A 17,032-nucleotide genomic window follows, 5' to 3' on the forward strand; every position below is an offset into this window, starting at 1 on the left:
TACCTCCAAGGTAAACTGGCACAACTTTTGGGGTGCTGTACTGAGTAGAAGGCCCCACAAACAGGCTCCCTGCTCTTCCACCCCGGCATGTGCAGCCCCGCTGGCAGTGGCATAGGAAGTGGCCAAGTGTTCACTTCATAGCATTGTTAGGAGGGAGGGAAGGAGGCAAGGAGCTGGAAGCTTCATGTCCTTCAACAGGAAATTGGACATATAAAAGGTGGGCTAGTCAAACACCCGCGCTTCACAGCGGTGGATATGAGGAAGGAAAAGCCACAAGCGTAGCCATGAGGGGAGGCGCAGGGGGAGGCGGAGCAGAGCCGCAGGAGAAGACAAGCCATTCACGCAGAAGACGTGCACCATTCACGCAGGGTTCAAAACCAACCAAGACTAAATGGTTTCTCTTCACACATATTTATCACAAACACATGTGGCAAAGCAACATAAATTCAATAAAAACATACAAAGGAGGGAATCCTGCGCCCAAGATGATTTACGTGGCCCTGGATGGGGCAGGCAGGGCAGCGACCAGGGTGACATAAGGCAGCTGGACAGTGTTGGGGACACTCATTCCTCCCGTTGGGTTGTGGGGTCACAAGCAATCATTTTACTATCACACTTTGCATTACAGATGTATGTGACACAGATTCTTTTTTTATTACTCAAATATTAAAATTTTTGAATTTCAACCACAGCCTGAACGTTGGGGTCAGGCAGGGCTGATCTTGAATCCTGACTTTCTCTTCCTTGTCGCTGTGACCTTGGGTGTGTCTCCTGACCTCTGTGTGACCTTGGACGTGCCACCAGACCTCTCAGAACTCATGCCATCTTCTCTGTGTAGAGGGGATACTCTTACCTCCAAGGCTTCTAGTTATACATGCATCGTTCCTAGCTCATAGCCGATGGTCGAGAGTTGGCAGTTGATATTAGGTCAGGAACAGTTTTAAAGCTATGTGTGACGGGATGTTGGGATATCTGTTAAATGCTAAAATACAATAGTTGAGAACTGAGTGAGTGAAGGAACAAGCCAAAGAACTCACCTGACCTCTTCCTACTGTCACACCACCCCTGAATAACCTCTGGGACTCAAGTCATCTGGTCAGCATCGTGGTAACTTAAAATTTAAAAAACAATCTTCACACATACCTAGAGTTTCTGGAAGCAGGCAGCTGGCCAGCTCAGCCCCAGAGGGGAGGGTCTCCACCCTCAACCCAGAACAAGAGCCTGTGGGAGGACTCATGTGTCCCCGGGTCCCCACAGGCATGGGTCTGAGCAGGGACAGCTGCTCCTGGAGAGAGCTGCTGGTGGCAGGAGCGCCCCAGACCCCTGCACCTGTGAAGCCTGCCCCCTGAGCCCGAAGGCGTTTCCTTGACCTTGACAAATGTCTCAGCGGCATTTGTCTCACATAAGGACAGCCCCGGATTAGAGGAAACGAAGTGGATTTCCAAACCCTGCAAGCAGGAGAAATCGATATTTTTAGACTTGCTGAGCCTCTCTGCCAGTTTCTGATTTTCCTTTTTCTATTTCAGGCTAGATTTGGGAGAGGGAATTAGCTGTCAATCAAGGACAGCATCGCTTATTTGAAGTCATAGAATCTTATTCGAGCCTGTGTGATCTCGAGCCAGTATCAAATATGACCTTAGTTTTCTCCTTTAGAAAATGGGGGTAACAATTACTCTTGCTTATTTCACATGGGTGCTAGAAACATAAAGTAAAATCCTGACATATTAGTGACTCAGAAACCACACCGTTCTACAAAATGCAGCGAAAGAATGCCAGATCTGGAGCCAGGGTGCCTGAACTGGTAGTTTGCTTCTAAAGTTACCAAACACGTATCATACACCGCTGTGAGTGCTTTGTGAATGTAAACCCATTTAGTTCTCTCAACGATCCTACGAAAACTGTATTAGCCAGGTGGGGAAAAGTTAGAAGTTAAGTCATTTGCCCAAGTTGCACATCGGTGTGAGGTCCAAGCCCAGGCCATCAAGGTCCAGAAAGGGGCTCTTAGCAGCTACTCTGCCTTCTGCTTGAGAGATTTGAAGCTGCCTCTACCACGCTACCCTTCCTTTCATCCTGCCTTCATTCCACCTATGCTTACCATGTGCCAGGCACTGTTCTAGGACATGGGGGTGGAGCAGAGCTTGTGTCCAGTGTGGGAGATGGACCAGGTACAGTTTATCAAGGAAAGTGCCCAGAGGGCTCCTACTGTGGGAGAAGAAAGCAGGTGTCAGGCTGGTGGAGTGAAATGCCGGAGACGGGGTGACTTACCAACAACAGAAATGTCACAGTTCTGGAGGGTAGAAGTCCAGGATCGGGATGCCGGGGTGTCTGGGTAAGGATCCACTTCCAGGCTGCAGACTCCTGGCCTCTCACTGTGCTCCCATGGAGCAGAAAGAGGGCAAAGGCGCGCTCTGGGGGTTCCTCCCTAAGGGCCCTAATGCCACTGTGAGGCTCCACCTCAGGGCTTCGTCACCCCCAGAGGTCTACTGACTGCTACCATCACACATGAATTTGGGGGACACACAAGCAGCAGGGAGAGGGGATGGAGGTGACTTTGGGTCAGTAGAATCATCTCCTTGGGCCTGTTTTCTCATTGTAAGTGAAGGCACCATCGCCTGCCCAGCCTGCTGTAAGGGCAATCAAGTAAACCATTGAAGTGTGCCTGGCACCCAAGCTATAAACTACTCTCCCGGGGCAGAGACTATAGAACTCCTTCTTTCTTTATTCACATGGTGCTCACTTCATGTCTCCAGTTATCAGGTTCACCTCTGTCTCACTGTCATGCAGGCCTCTGTCAATGAACTGAATGTCAGGGCTGGAACAGATCCTGGTACAGAGGAAGTATGAGGCAAAGGTATAATTATCATATTAATAAGTGATATTTAATGAGCCTCTCCCTAGAGCCAGATGCACCAGACCCTTCTACACAATGCAGAATTCAGGCTCACTCCATCCCAGAGGAGGAGCAGAGGCTCTGGGGAGTAACTTGCTGTGACCACTGGCCAGGGAGTGGCAGAAGGACAACAGAAACTGCTTCTCCCCGACTCCAAACTCCATGACTTGTCACCACTCCCTGGCTATCCCTGGGTGTTATTATCCATACTTATTCATTCAACAAACATCCCATGAGTCCCTTCTAAGTTCTCGGTGTGTTATCAGGTGCTGGAGGCACGGAGATGGATAAGGCAGGTGAGGTCTCTGTCCACATGCAGGTGGGGGTGGGGAGGACTAGGTGCTGAGTGATGGCAGGAAGCTGGGTTTCAAAGACGTCAGAGCACCTGCCAACAAAGGCAAAGAAGCTGCAGGGGTGAATGAGTTAGGGGTGTTCTCCCAGCCCCAGGGGGTGGGCGCAATGAGCCCTGAGAAAGGTATATGGTGAGGTAAGGAAGGCGGCTGGGTCCCCGCCCTGCAGACCTGCAGACTGGGTGAAAGAGCACCGGGCAGTGGCGGCTTCCGGACGTGATCTGCCCTGGGAGATGGTGTTGCCAGTAACTGTTTACAGAGCATCGGAGCTTGCAAGTAGTAATTACCAGTATGTTTTCGAAGCTTGTTTAGAAGACAAAAATGAAAAAAGAAGAAGAGGATGGGGCAGGTGGGGATGGGCTGGAGCAAAAAGTTGCTCGGGCAGCAAATGACCTCATGGCTGCTTCTCTGGCTTAGCTTCAGGGGCGCTGAGGCTCATTCCCCTGACGCACGTAATCACTGGCGGTTGAAGAGATTTCCAGGCTCTGCTGTGAGAGGGGTCAGGTTCCTACCCCCTTGTCTGCACACCTGAGGGGAGAGGGGACTCTCTGCTGCTGTCTGGAGGAGGGTAGCTATTGACAGGCTTGGAGGTGCTTCTGAACACCTTCTCCCCAGCAGCCAGGTGCTTGGTTTCAAGATGCAGGATCCTGTCTGCTGAAAAGTGGCCTGGAAGTGAGGGCCTCAGGTTCTCCTTGGGCAGCCTCGACTGCCCGGTGGGAAATGGCAGCAAACCCAGCTCACCTATGCTCTAGTCCATGAGCCTGTGAGTGGATCCCACAAAGTCATGCTATGGCAAAGGGAAGGGGGAGGGGGTGATAAGAAAGCTTCCCACACCTCAGGATCCTCTGGTATCAGATGATGGAATGGGGAAACGACACCGCTGGGTCCTGGCAGAGACCCAGATGTCTACACTGGCCCTCTCCTCCAATTCAGATGTCTACACTGCCTGTTTTTCTCTACCCATGTCCTTCATCATGTTCCTACTCAGTTTTCTTCTCCCTCCTGGAGAGAAAGCAGATGGGCATCTTGGGAAGCTAGCAAAAAGCAAAGGAAAGAATTCCAAGAAAGAGGAACTTTTAGAAAGCAAATCAATTAAATTTGAAAATTTCTGGAAAAACTAAGTAATCCCGCCCATGCCACTCACAACTACATGGAATCATGCTCGTTTCAGCGTAAACCCAGGGTCACAGCACTTCCGGCACCAACGTTTCCCACCCCCGGGTGGGGGGGTGCCTGCCAGCTGTACCAACGCGACCTTGCAGAGTGCAGTTGTCCAGGCTCTCCCACTCCCTCCAGGGATTGGGGGTGTCTCGCTTTGGCTCTTTCCCTCCACAAAGGCATCCCTGGATGGGTGCTAGGACAGCAACAGACCCTGGCCCCAGCTAAAGGGCTTACAATAACCCCTGCCCCAAGACGTCCCATCCTAGTCAAGGAACAGGATATTTAGGTACAGTGTTCAGGGATGATAGGGCCTGACTTGGAGCAGGGAGGAACTGAAAATAAGACTCATGCAAATAGTCTTTATGCTAATGACATGCAAATACAGCCGGGTTCCCTTTCCTTGACTGGCGCCTGGAGCCAAGAAATGACTTGTCTATGTGCAGTGGACCGAGAAGAGGCCCAGAGAGAACTAGAAAGAAGGGAAGGGAAGACAGGGAGCCTAGCCGATTCCCCACCCCCACCCCTAGACTTAAATGACCCCCGGGGAAAGGACAGCCAGGCCATCCAGGCCGCCTGGAGAGGGCAGCAGCTTGGGGTCACAGCACTCATGATGTTGGGGTGGGGGAGTGTCCCCTGCCCTGAGCTTTCAGGGCAGGTGCTGTGCCCCTTTACCCCTTGGGGAGTGCCTCTTGCCACCTCCCTCCGTGCTATTACCTCCCACAATTGCTTATAAATGACATCCCCCCACCCCCCAGCAGCCTGCCCAGAAATTGAACCCCTTCTAGCCCAAGCGGCTTGCCTGAGGATTAGCTTCTCTTTGGAGAGCCCACAATAGCCCTCCATATCCTTTGTAGCTCTGTTTGCAGCAAATATTGAAGCTCTCTCCTGAAACCCATTACAGGCCGTTGGGACAAAGGCTCTCCTGGGCCTCCAGGACAGAGCAGTGCCAGGATGTCCCTCGCTCCTGTGCCTGCCGCCTCACCTGCTGCTTCTTCTCCAGTTACCCCCCGAGGGAAAGAATCCACAATCACACTGGGCATCTCCGTGCCAAGGCAGTGGACAGGCAGAAGCGACTGTGCCCATCAGAGGGAAGAGGGAGCTGGGCACCTAGGAGAGGGGGATGGAAGGACCTGGGCTGAGGCCCCCAAGGGTGGGTTAAGGCGCCAGCAGCAAATGCCGTGAGCTCCTTGGCCGTCAGGCCTCCCCACTTCTGTTATCTCTGCCCTGAGCAGCCTCCCCCACGCTCAGCCCGTCTTGCAGGGCCTTGTTCTCATCATCCTTCTGGCCTCCTCCGGGAAGCTGCACCTGCCTGGCAGCTGTGGTTGTCCCTTCTTGGCCGCTGCTTTGCCACAGCAGGCTGGTGGTGGCTCCCCTTGTTCTCTGACACCTGGTATCTGCCCCCGAGGGCAGCTCCTCCTAAGTTCCTAGAACATGGCAGCTCAGAGGGTTGAGGAAATGAAGGATTGAGTGAACTCAGAGTGTGGGCTATGCCTCGTCCTCATCCTTGGCGTTCTGACTTAGGTGGCATGGTCACAGCGGAGCCCCAGGAGGGAAGGGCTGAGGTGGCCATCCGTGCAGATGCCTGGTTTGTGTCCTGAGAGCCAGCAACGGTGGGACACTGGGCAGGTCTCTGATCTGGCCAGAACCTCTGGGTGCTCAAAAAACAGTCGAGGAGTCTCTGCATGAGCTGTTACATGGGGGGATGTGAGGAGCCCTGGCTCAGGGTGAAAAAACCACCCCACAAAAGGAAACATTTTCTTCGGGCATGGTGGGAGGCCCAGGGGTCACCCAGCTCTACCCTGTGGCAGGTGCTGGGTGGGGAAGGTATGGGGGTCCTGTTTCAGGTCCGAGAGAGGGGTAGGGAGTGCGGGCCTCGGGAGGCAGCTGACTCTGCTGCTGCCCCCATCCCTCCACGCCCCACTGCTGAAGAAAGGTGCCTGGTTAGACGGGCTGCATGGCCACTTGCTGGGAAGTCATCCCTCATTTCTCTTTCTCTCAATTTCCTTCTCTATAAAGCAGAAATAATAACAGTGTTACCTCAGAGCATTGCTAAGAAGCTTAAAGGAGACAACTACATAAAATATACAGCTCTGCTCCCAGCATGTAACAAATGCTCAGTCAATACAATCAGTTGTGCCTGTCTGTTCCGGCTCTCACCCTCCCCTTTGTTCAGGGAAGCACAGAGATCATCCTCCCATTTCACAGAGGGAGAACCCAGAGAGGTTCCAGAATGTACCGGAAGCTACCGGTGACTCAGGAGTAGGAGCTGGACACAGACTGGGGAGCTCCCATTTCCTAGTGGGTTTCAACGTGAATCATCCCTCATAGCCTCAGTGTCAACTCCAGGCCACCCTGGGAGGCAGTGGCAGGCTTCCCCTATGTCCCTTGGCTCCCTGGGTGGTGCTGGGCTGGAAACTCTGACACAATAAACAGAGGCACGGAGGGCGTGCTGAGAGATGGATGGCAAAGCAGTAGCATTCCCTGCCCCACCGGGCTCTCCAGAGAAGCCGGAATTGAACTGAGGAGCCGATGTTAGAAGGGGTAGCTGGAGGCCCACCTGTCCAGGGGCAGGGAGCAGTGCCCAGATGGCTCTGGCAGCCACGGGGACTCAGCAGGGCACCTCGAAGGCCCTGCAAGTCAAGCTGGGGGGCCTGCTTCTGAGGCAGGAGTTCCCCTGCCAGAACACTCAGGTCAGCTTGTTGACAGGCTTTGGTCATAGGAAAGAAGGCTCCTGTGGAAACGTGGTGACAGGTGTGAGGCCTGGCAGCGGCCACCTTTCTAGCTGCTTCCCTGCTGGGGCCATGGAGGTGGTCGTTAGGGGGGAGAACCCACAGGGAACAGGTTTCTCCACTCAAGGAGAATAACGCCACAGAAGGGCATCTCAGCCTTCCAAGCACCACTAGCTCCTCTCACCAGGATCCCTGCACACCCTCATCTCACCTCCCAGCCTCCCCCAGGGAGCCAGCCTGCAGGGCTATTTGGGCAAAACCCAGCTCTGCCACCATCACCAGGTTTCTGCCAGGAGAAGGGCTTCTCCACCCAGCTTCCAGTCCTCATAGAAGACCCGCAGGCACTTCCCCTGTCTTCTTCCTGTACCCCCTTGGATAAGGCAAATCCCTTCCTCCTTTCTTCGTTCAGGCCCTTCAACTGCCCTTTAATCTCTGATTGTTGGGTCAAGAGGCTAATAAATAAGCCTCTCCAAGTTCTTGGATGGTGATAAGGTCCCCCTCAGCCTTTTCTGGAAAAATATCTTTCATCACTTCCTTGGCTCTCCTCTTGGCCCATCTCCAAGCCCTTCCTCAGATTTCCTCCTTGGACTGAACCTGAGCATTCCTGGCTGCTCTGCCTCAGAGAGCTCTTGTGGGGGGCCTGAGGGATGAAGGGAGGGTTGGGGCGGCGACAGTGAGGTGAGAAGGCAATTTTCAGCTTCAAGGGCCTCCAGCCAAAGCACCGCCTTCCTGCCTGGGTCTCTGGGCTCATTCAGCCGGTCTTATCTTCCCGCCACCAGCCCTGGCTCCTTCCTGGCACCGGTGCCCTCCCCTGCAGGGGGCTGGTACCTGTGATGATCTCATGAGTCCACTCACTATCCCTAAAAATCTCCCAGGGCATCTGTTAGAAGGTTCCTGATCCCAGCCTCCAAAATTCTGATTCCCAGGATCCTAGGGGATCCTCTGAGGGGAGACCCAACCAGCCTGTCGTTAGCAATGCTGGCAGAGCTAACAGAGCACAGGCTCCTGGGCCGCCTGCCAGGGAGACCATGAGGAGGAATGAGAGGTGGGCAGCTCCTGGAGGGCAGATTGGCCTCACCTCCCGGAGGCAGGTGAGAGAGGAGGGACCAGGGTGAGCCGGCCAGGACTGCTGATCTGGTCCCCAGGGGAACAGGAAACCCCTCCCACTGCCTCCCAGTGATACAGTTAACAAGTTTGTCTTTTCCCCATTTCTTGCAATTCCCCCTTATCTAGTATTAACAGGATTAATAGCTTGTCTTTCCCATTTGTTGCAGCCTCCCCCTCCCCTTGAGAAGAAAACTGAGCTGGCGCCCACTGGTTTCGTGCAGACCCTTCCCCCTCCCCCTAAGGAAAACAAGCTGGCGACCACCTGACCACCCGTCTCTGTGCTGATACCTTCCCCTTCCCTGAAGATGAATGAGTTCACACCCATCGGCCTCTGGGAAGACCCCCTCCCCTTACCTGTCTCTGTGCTGACACTTTCCCCCTCCCCTCGATGAACACCAGCTGGCACCCATCCATCTCCCTGTTGAGCTTGTCTCTGTGCGGACCCTTCCTCCTCCCCTTCGTGGACCCCTACCCATCTCCCCCTTGAATAAATACCCCTGCCCACTGCCAAAGAGCAGGACAGTGGTTTTTCAGACATGAGTCTGCCACCCTCCTCATTTGTCGACAAATAAAACCGCTTTCCTTTTCCTCAAACTCAGTTTCCTTTCATTGGCTGAGGGAAACTGAGGCCGGCGTTCGGTAACACCAGCTCAGGACCCAGAAAAGGAGGGAGCAGAGGAACAAGAGGCAGGAAATTCCCCAAGATGAGAATAGATATCTGCCTTCTGCAATGAAGGAAGTTTCAGTCTACCCTGGGACACCCCATAAGGGGCAGGCTGCCGGACACAATAGTCTGGCTGCTGAATGGAGGGCGGGTGGAGCATGGTCCGCCTCCACCCAAGAGAGTGGCTCCTCGGTGACCTGTGAGGCTTCCCATTGTGTTCCCCCTCTGCTGCCCTCCCATACCTCTCTGTCCCTTGGGAGTCATTTCACCCCTGAGGCTGGCCCTGCACTTCCAGACACCCCACTAACCCCAGCCTGAAGGTGAGGAGTAAATATTTCCTGTTGCTCCCTCACCCCATCCATCTTGGGAACCCATCACAGTCCTGCAGCCCTGACCCTAGATTAAACTAGGGTCTGTAAGAACTTGTTGCCTCACCACACCCTGGGTCCTCCGGGGAGTCTGAGACCTAGGTCAGCAGTCTAACCCAGAACTCCCACTCTGCTGCTAACCAGCCTGGCGAGCTGGGCAGCCTCCTGGCATTTCTGAGTCCCTGTTCCTTCATCTATGAAGTGGGCCCAATAATCGCCAGGTCCAAGGGTGCCCATGAGCTCTCTATCAAATCCTCCCCAGAGCTCCCTCCCCAAGGGGAACTACATGAAGTCAGCTTCTCTGGCATTTGGGAGATGAGCTCCACGTAAGGCATTCTCACCCAGCCCCTCTGGACAGCGGCCAGTCAAAAGCATGTTGTGTTGACTGGACATGGCCTGTCCACCTGGCTAGCCGGGCCTGGGCACTTATTCCTGGACTCCCTGTGCTCTGTGCCACTCACACACCCTCGCACACAGACCCAAATCCAATGCATCTCCCCAAAGGCTACAGACTCCAGCCACAGTTCTTCCATTACTCCCCAAATTGGGGTTACCGCTCAGTCTTCTCACCCCACCTAGACCCCAGCCTCCCCAGGAGCAAACTCTCTGTTTGATCCCAACCTTTAATGATCAGGTTCTCGAAAAGACAAACGTCATACAAGACATATCACATAAACCATCCACAAATTCGTCCTCCCCTGGGCGCTCAGAAGTAGCTGAGGATTTTGTAAGTCCACATATGACCCGGGGGTCATAGTGGCCCAGCACAGAACTGCAGGATCGGGGCGCACCCTAGTTGGTAGCCTGCCAGTCCCAGGGTTCACCATACTATTCAGGGGATTGGCGGTGACCCTCCTGGTAGTGCTGGATGCTGCAAAGACCTCTGACACCCCAAGGTCCCAGGGCACTCTGCAAGACATGTTATTTTCAGGGTATACAGGACTCAGGAAAAGAAGGGAACTTAGGGAGCACTTAGTCCAACATCTCCCTCCCACCTCCATTTTATAGGTGAAGAAACAGGAAGCAACCTGCCCAAGTGCCCTTGGGAGTGAGGGGTAGGGTTTAAATCCAGATTTCCTAGCACCCTACTCTTACTTTAACCCCACTGGGAGGGGCACAAGTTAGAGAGTCGAGGAATCTACAAAGCAAGATAGCATCATATTTCACGTAAGCTTCTCTAGGTGTCTCTAGTCACATAGGTGTTAGTAATTCTGGCTTTACTATTGTAGAAGGGGATCAGAGTGGTTATGGCACCCACTGAGGACACACAGCTGATGCACCTGGCACTCTGTCCCTGAAGAGCCAACCACAGCAAGAGCTGTCAGAGATCTGAGCACTTGGTGTCCCTTGGGCTTGAGGGGAAAGTGTCCTGGTGCCTCCTCAGTGGGCGTGGGAGGAAGAAGGGAAGTTCACTTCACAACATCCAGAGGGGACTGTCCCACGTTTACACAACTGTTGTGAGTCAGTGCAGCTCCTGGGACCAGGCAACATGGAGATCTACACTCGGCAGCTGCCCTCTGCAGCCCTCTGCTACATATAAAATGCCCCACAGAAGGCGAGTGCTGTGGCCCAGAGCTTATTCTCTCACTCATTCATTCAACAAACACCTGTTGAGTGCCTGCCATATATCAGACTCTGAGCATGGCAGGTGAATCACCCAGCAAAGCCAGAGGAGATGGTTCCCACCTTTCAGCCACTAGCCTCTGTCCCAGTGGGGGAGAGAGACACATCACCCAGTCTGGACCCTACCTTGTGCGAGGATCTGTGACAAGGCTGTGTTTGAGGAGTCCAGGGAGGTGGTCTGCATGACAGGAGACACTGGGTCAAACTCAGAGGAACATGCAGAAGTAAACTCAGCAAAGAGAAGAAAGGACATCCCAGGAAGCTGGAACAGACCACAGGCCGGCGAGAGCAAAGGCTTGGGGAGAGCAGCATGGCATGTGTAAGCTGTTTGTACACACTTGGAGAAAGATCTGGAAGGGTGTATGCTCCACTGCTAAAGCTGGTTATTGCAGGAAAATCAGATTATGAAGGCTTTTGCTTTCTTATCTACACATTACTATTTTGGTTTGAAATTTTTGCAATGAGTAAAAATTTTTCTCATAAGCAGGAAAAAAAACAACTAATACACAAAGAAAAATGTTCTATGTACGATGGAACTTGAAGAAATATGGTGGAGGACCATGATGGGGAGGGGGGGTGGGCTGGAGAACAGCACCTAAAGGGAGCTGTAAATCAATGTTACCAATGAATGAATGAATCATGGTGTTTGGGGAGCATCAAACTGAATGGGGCGTTGCTGGTGGTGGAGGGAAAATACAGAGAGTGTGGAAAGTCCCTAGGACCTGGAAAGGCAGGGACTGGGTGGCTCACTGGCTGGGTGAGGGCTTCCCAGCCAGGGCGGCCCAGCCCAGGTGTCCGTCAGCCTACACTGTGCCCTCCCACCAGCGCTCAGGGAGTGGGCAGATCTGGGGGCTCTGGTGCCCCCTAGCCGAGGTCTCCACTTCCCTTCAGGCTGGGAACCAGGCTCACAGGAGGCCCAGAGCGGGTTCTTCTGGCAGTGTCAGGGGGTTCCAGGCGCCTAATCAGTGTTTCCTCTTAGCTCCTGTATCTCTCCCTCCTCACTCCCTCACCTAGGCCGGTGAAGGACAGAATGTCTGAAGTCCTTTAAACAAGGTCATTTGCTATATATAGATTATATATATTTGATCTTATTGACCTTTGAAAGGTGTTTTCTATTGACAGCATTTTTTTAACACCCACAATATTGCAGGATCTTCCTCCACTTCTCCTTAGCCAGAGAAGGAAGTAATTAAGGTGGTCATTCACACACACACCCTTGCAGGCTTTTTCATCTATTCTCAAGGGCATGTGGAAGTGACTACAGTCTGGGGGGAACTAGCAACGTCCCTAGTCCAGCAGCTTCTCCTTCCCTGTTGCATGAAATTTTATGCTGGGGCTTAGGCACTGCTCACTCTCTTCTTAGAGTTTTTTTCCCTTAGAGCTTTGTCCGAACTGCAGATGCCCTGACAAGACCAGAGGCCAGAGCCTATGCAGGTGTGGCCTGCTGAGGGGATCTGGCAGGGCATTGGGGTAGGGGTTGCTTTCCCGTCTGACAAACCTGGCCCCCACCGCAGAGTCCTGTCTTCAGTCACCCCTCTCCTGGAGCTCTTCCAGTCTCCCCACCCCCTTCCTACGTTTTGTTATTCTTCTGGCAGTTGCCTTTGAGCCCTTCATGTTAAGACTTTATTCATTGTGATGATTTCCTACGTGATGGCTGGAGATAATGACGCTGTTCCCCCATGAGGAAAAGGCTGGCCTCTGACAGGGCACCTCTGCCCCTACCTGTTTCTGTCAGAGCAGAGTTGCTTTTATGCCCCCAAAGCTTTTGGCCATCTGTGCTGTGTGTAAGCCTTGGCCTAAGGATTCTGAAGATCTGCGACAGCTTTTTTAAGCAAGCAAGCAAGCAAGCAAGCAAGAAAGAAAGAAAGAAAGAAAGAAAGAAAGACATCCTCTGAGCACCACTGAGCTGCTCCTGCAGGCCTCTTAGGGACATGGTCACATTCCCTGTCCCTGGGGAGCCTCGGTGGAAGCCAGAGGGGCACAGGGTTAGGTCGCTTATTGGGCCCCACTCAGAGATAAAAGAGTCATTATGGGGAGAGGCAGCACCTCGGAGAAATTCGGCACAGTTACAGAGTAACCCACCTATCAGTGATCACTGGCCACCAGGCCCTCTACCCCCAGCCAGCAGGTAGGGGAGGGGGTGTAGAAGGCAGAGCCCTAAGTGGCCAGAGTGGGAGGATGACAGGGAGTGGAGACCCAAAAGCGCAGCTTGTGCCAGAAAGAGGAGCTGGGAGTCGAGAGACCTCGCACGTCTCACCCATCTCGCTGGGCCCAGCCCTATTTACCTTTAGCTGGTCAAGGACAAACAGAATGGGGCACTGCAGTGCTGAGCGTGCCCTCATCAGTACAGCTTCCCTGCACTGAATGGAGATTAGATTTGTGGACATGTTTTGGGGGGGGTTGGGAAAAATTGTGGGAATTGGAGGAAAGTGCTGCAAAGGTACAAACTTGCAGTTCTAAGACAATTTAGTGCTAGGGATTTACTATACAAGACAGCTTTGGCTCACACCACTGTGTGAGAAAAGGAAAGTCGTCCAGACAGTAAATGCTGAGAAGGTGTGAGCCTGTATCTCTAAAACATGCATATGTTGTAACCAACTTTATCTCAATAAAAAAAATATAATAAGAGCGAAAATCAGAAGATTTCTCATCAAAAGGAGATTTTTTTCCTGTCTTTTTACTGATTCCATGTGAGCTGATGGGTGTTAGCTGAGCCTCTGTGGTCCTTGTGTCACATTATATGTCAATCAAACCATCATTTCGTGTACTTGAAACTTTTGTTTTTAAAGATTTATTTTTAGGGCCTCCCTGGTGGCCTAGGGGTTAAATCTCAGCACTACCTCTGAGTTCAATCCCCAGCCATGGAGCTGACCCACATGGTGCAACAGACCTCTCCTGTCTTGCCCACTGCTCCCCTCAGGATTGTATTTTAGTAGATGCACCTGTTCTGCTCTCTACTCTGACTTTGTGAATCCTCTCACCACCCTCTCCTTGCACCTCAGGACTGCACCCCAGTTCTTCTATACAAAAATAAATAAACAAAATCTTTTTTAAAAGATTTTTATTTATTTATGCATTCAAGAATTGGGGTATAGGCCAGAGATGGGGGTGAGAAGATTCACCAGAGACAAAATGGGGAGTAAACAGGCAGAGACACTAAAATACACTACTGAGGGGAGCAGCAGATGAGACAGGAGAGGTCTGCTGTGCCATGTGGGTCAGCTCCCTGGCCGGGGATCAGATTCAGACCACAGCGATGAGTGACAGCACTGAGAGTCAACCCCTAGGCCACTGGGGAGGCCCTGCACACCTTAAGCTTGACAGCAATCTTTGCCAGCTCTTTCTCAATAAAACCAGAAAAAAGGTGGCTGACTTTATCTGTAAAGCAGACATTTCCCAAACTCTGGGCAGCATTTTGCTGAGGGACAGAAGTCTCTCCAAGAGCACACACTCATGGTTTCAGTGTATGAATGAAGTCACAGAACAAGCAAAACTAATCTGTGGTAGAAAAAACTAGAACAGCCTTTGGCTGGGGGTGGAGCAGGGATTTACTGGGCAGGGGCATGAGAGGACTTTCCAGAGTCATCACCATGACGTGTGTCTGATGGGGTTTCAGTGGCCCAGATGCTGGCATGTGTCCAAGTCTTACGTGATCACTTGAGGTTTGTGCATTCGTTGTATGTGAAACTAATATTGAAAGAAAAAAACTAAAATACAGTGAACACTTGTTAATGAACCTGATGTCAAACACTGCCCTGGATGGGTGCTGATGTCTGTTCCTTACTTGGAAATGCGTCCAAAAATAAGAAAGGCTGATAGATGGATGAGGGACCGACAGATGAGGGTAAAGCTCAAGTGCCAGACATCGATGGTGGAGTTGAGGGGTGGGCATAGGACGCGCCACAGAGAAGGCTTCCAGCTTCTCAGCAGGTTTAAACATCCCCACGTGGAATGTGGAAATCCACAGAGAGCATCAGGACTAGTTCTACCTCCTTAGGTCTCTCCGAGCCGCTCCCAGGCTGGGCTCCCGGGATGTGGTGGATTCTAGCTGAGTGGGCAGGGCACCGGCACCCCTCCCTGGACTGCGCTTCCCTTCCTGTCTGCCCCTGGACCTCATGTACCCAGTGACTCAGTGACCACCCCGGATGTGGCTGGTCACACGGGAAGCTGCATCTCACAAACTCCTCATCATCCCCTACTCTAGGGTCCAGAGTCCTGCTTCCTTGATAACTCTGGACCCAGCAGGCAGCCCTCACTGCTGTGTTCCAAGCCCACGTCCCTCTCTTTCTCTTTCCATTCCACTGTATGGATGAAAGTAGGGGCACAGTCCCTTTATACCCCTCACTTTGGCCTCTCATTGCTTTTCCTTCCACCTGGGCTTCAAGACATTCAAATCGGGATTGCACCAACTCACCTGACTGCCCCTCCACAGGCCAGGGTCGTGTCTTCCCCACCCCACCCTCAGCCCCAAGCCAGAGGGACAGGCATTTCTTTCACATATGTGGAGACCATCTCAATTCCTTCAGAAGACTCTGATCTCATGTCCTGCCCCCAGAACGTTCTCCTTTATGTCTCACCGAAAGCTGCGAGCTGCTGGGCTGCAGGAACCGCAGGGTGGGTGTGTGGCTCTCGGCGCGTGCGTGTGCTCATGTCGAGTGCACAGGCTGTGTTTGTGTAACTGGTGGGGCAGCACAATCAGGGCCCTGGGGTCAAACTAGCCATTCTTCCCCACTGGACCTTTATCCTGCACTCCGCCCAAGCACCTGGGATGACTGGGCCACTGGAGGTGAAAGAGTGAGTCCCCATCCATCCTCCACCCCGCAGCCTCCCTCGGCTGGGGAAGGCTCTCAGATGAAGCTGCCTGGCTGGGCGCAGCAGCCCAGGAGGAACCTTGCTCCCCAGACCCCAATTTCCCTGGACAGGCTGAGCTCACAGAGCAATTTACCTTGCAGCCCTGGCTTCAGGGCAGGAAGCAGCAGGTAAAGGGTGTAGGAAGAGCAGCAAACGCTCCACTTGGTCTGGGATGGCAGGGGTGCCCTTCCCGTTTACAGCAGAAGAAACTGAGGCCGGGATGGCTGAGTGGGTCAAAATCAACACGACACCATCTTCCTGATTGCACCTGCAATATGCAATACTTTCTGAGCCTAAGTCAAAATACAACGTTTTTCAGGCTGGCCGGTGTAGAAAAGAGAGAGCAAGTCTGAAGTCGGGGGCCCCGCGGTCTGTTCCCTGCTGTGGGTTCCCAGGTGTAGGTAGCTGACCCTCAGTGTCCGTGTATGTAGAACGGGGAAGATTGACCACTGTCCACATCACAGAGCTTTGGCCAGCAGTCAGAGCAGACAACCATGAAGGCCGTGAGCCACGGGCTCTCTGCAGGTCAGGCAGTCGGCACGGAATGCTCAGCCTCCGTGATGACGTATCTTCCCCCGTCACCTGCTTCTTGCTCCCAAGGAGACCTAAGGGGGCCTGAAACCACCATTGCACCTGGTTCTTACTTCACCTTCCCTGTCTGCTCACTCTGTCAGGAGCAGGTGGGCTGGGCAAGCAGGAGCTGCCCCTCACCCAGGAGCTCGCCCTTGAGGTGGGATGGGGACATCACTGTGAAGATTCTGCTGTCAGAGACACGCGGGGCTGGGTGCCCGCTGGCCCTAAGCTCCAGTTAAGTCCTAAATCCAGGGCAATTGAGTGAGATGAACCAGTGACCTCCAATGTTGGCTTTACTGGAAAAGCAGAGTGTCTGTGCTCAAGTTTCCAGGACAGGAAAGGGGAACCCAAGGAATGAGACTCTCCGCCTCTTTCCCGGGCCAGACCCTGGGGATCCGGCCTGCCTTGGCAGGAGTAGGGGGTCTGCAGACAGCAGCTGGAAGGGTGTGTTCTCTTCACATTTGGGGTCTGTGTATTAAAGGCAAAACCCCTGTCACAAAGAACCTGGACACAGTGAGGTGCGGGACACAGTGCTTTGCTCTCACACAACCCTCTCAGGGCTAGCAGTCCAGGCTGGTGGAGCCCCCGCTTCCAGGCCTCATCCTCCTTCCATCTGCTTTTCCCCACTTGCCAAGCCATTGTCACCTTGCGTGGCGGGAGCTGGGTCATGACAGGAGGAGGGAAGAACATGGGGAAGGCACCACTTCCGCCTCAAG

The sequence above is a fragment of the Talpa occidentalis genome, unplaced genomic scaffold (genome assembly GCF_014898055.3).
Source record: "Talpa occidentalis isolate TD23 unplaced genomic scaffold, MPIMG_talOcc4v2.1 talOcc4.8, whole genome shotgun sequence".
Classification (NCBI taxonomy): Eukaryota; Metazoa; Chordata; class Mammalia; order Eulipotyphla; family Talpidae; genus Talpa; species Talpa occidentalis.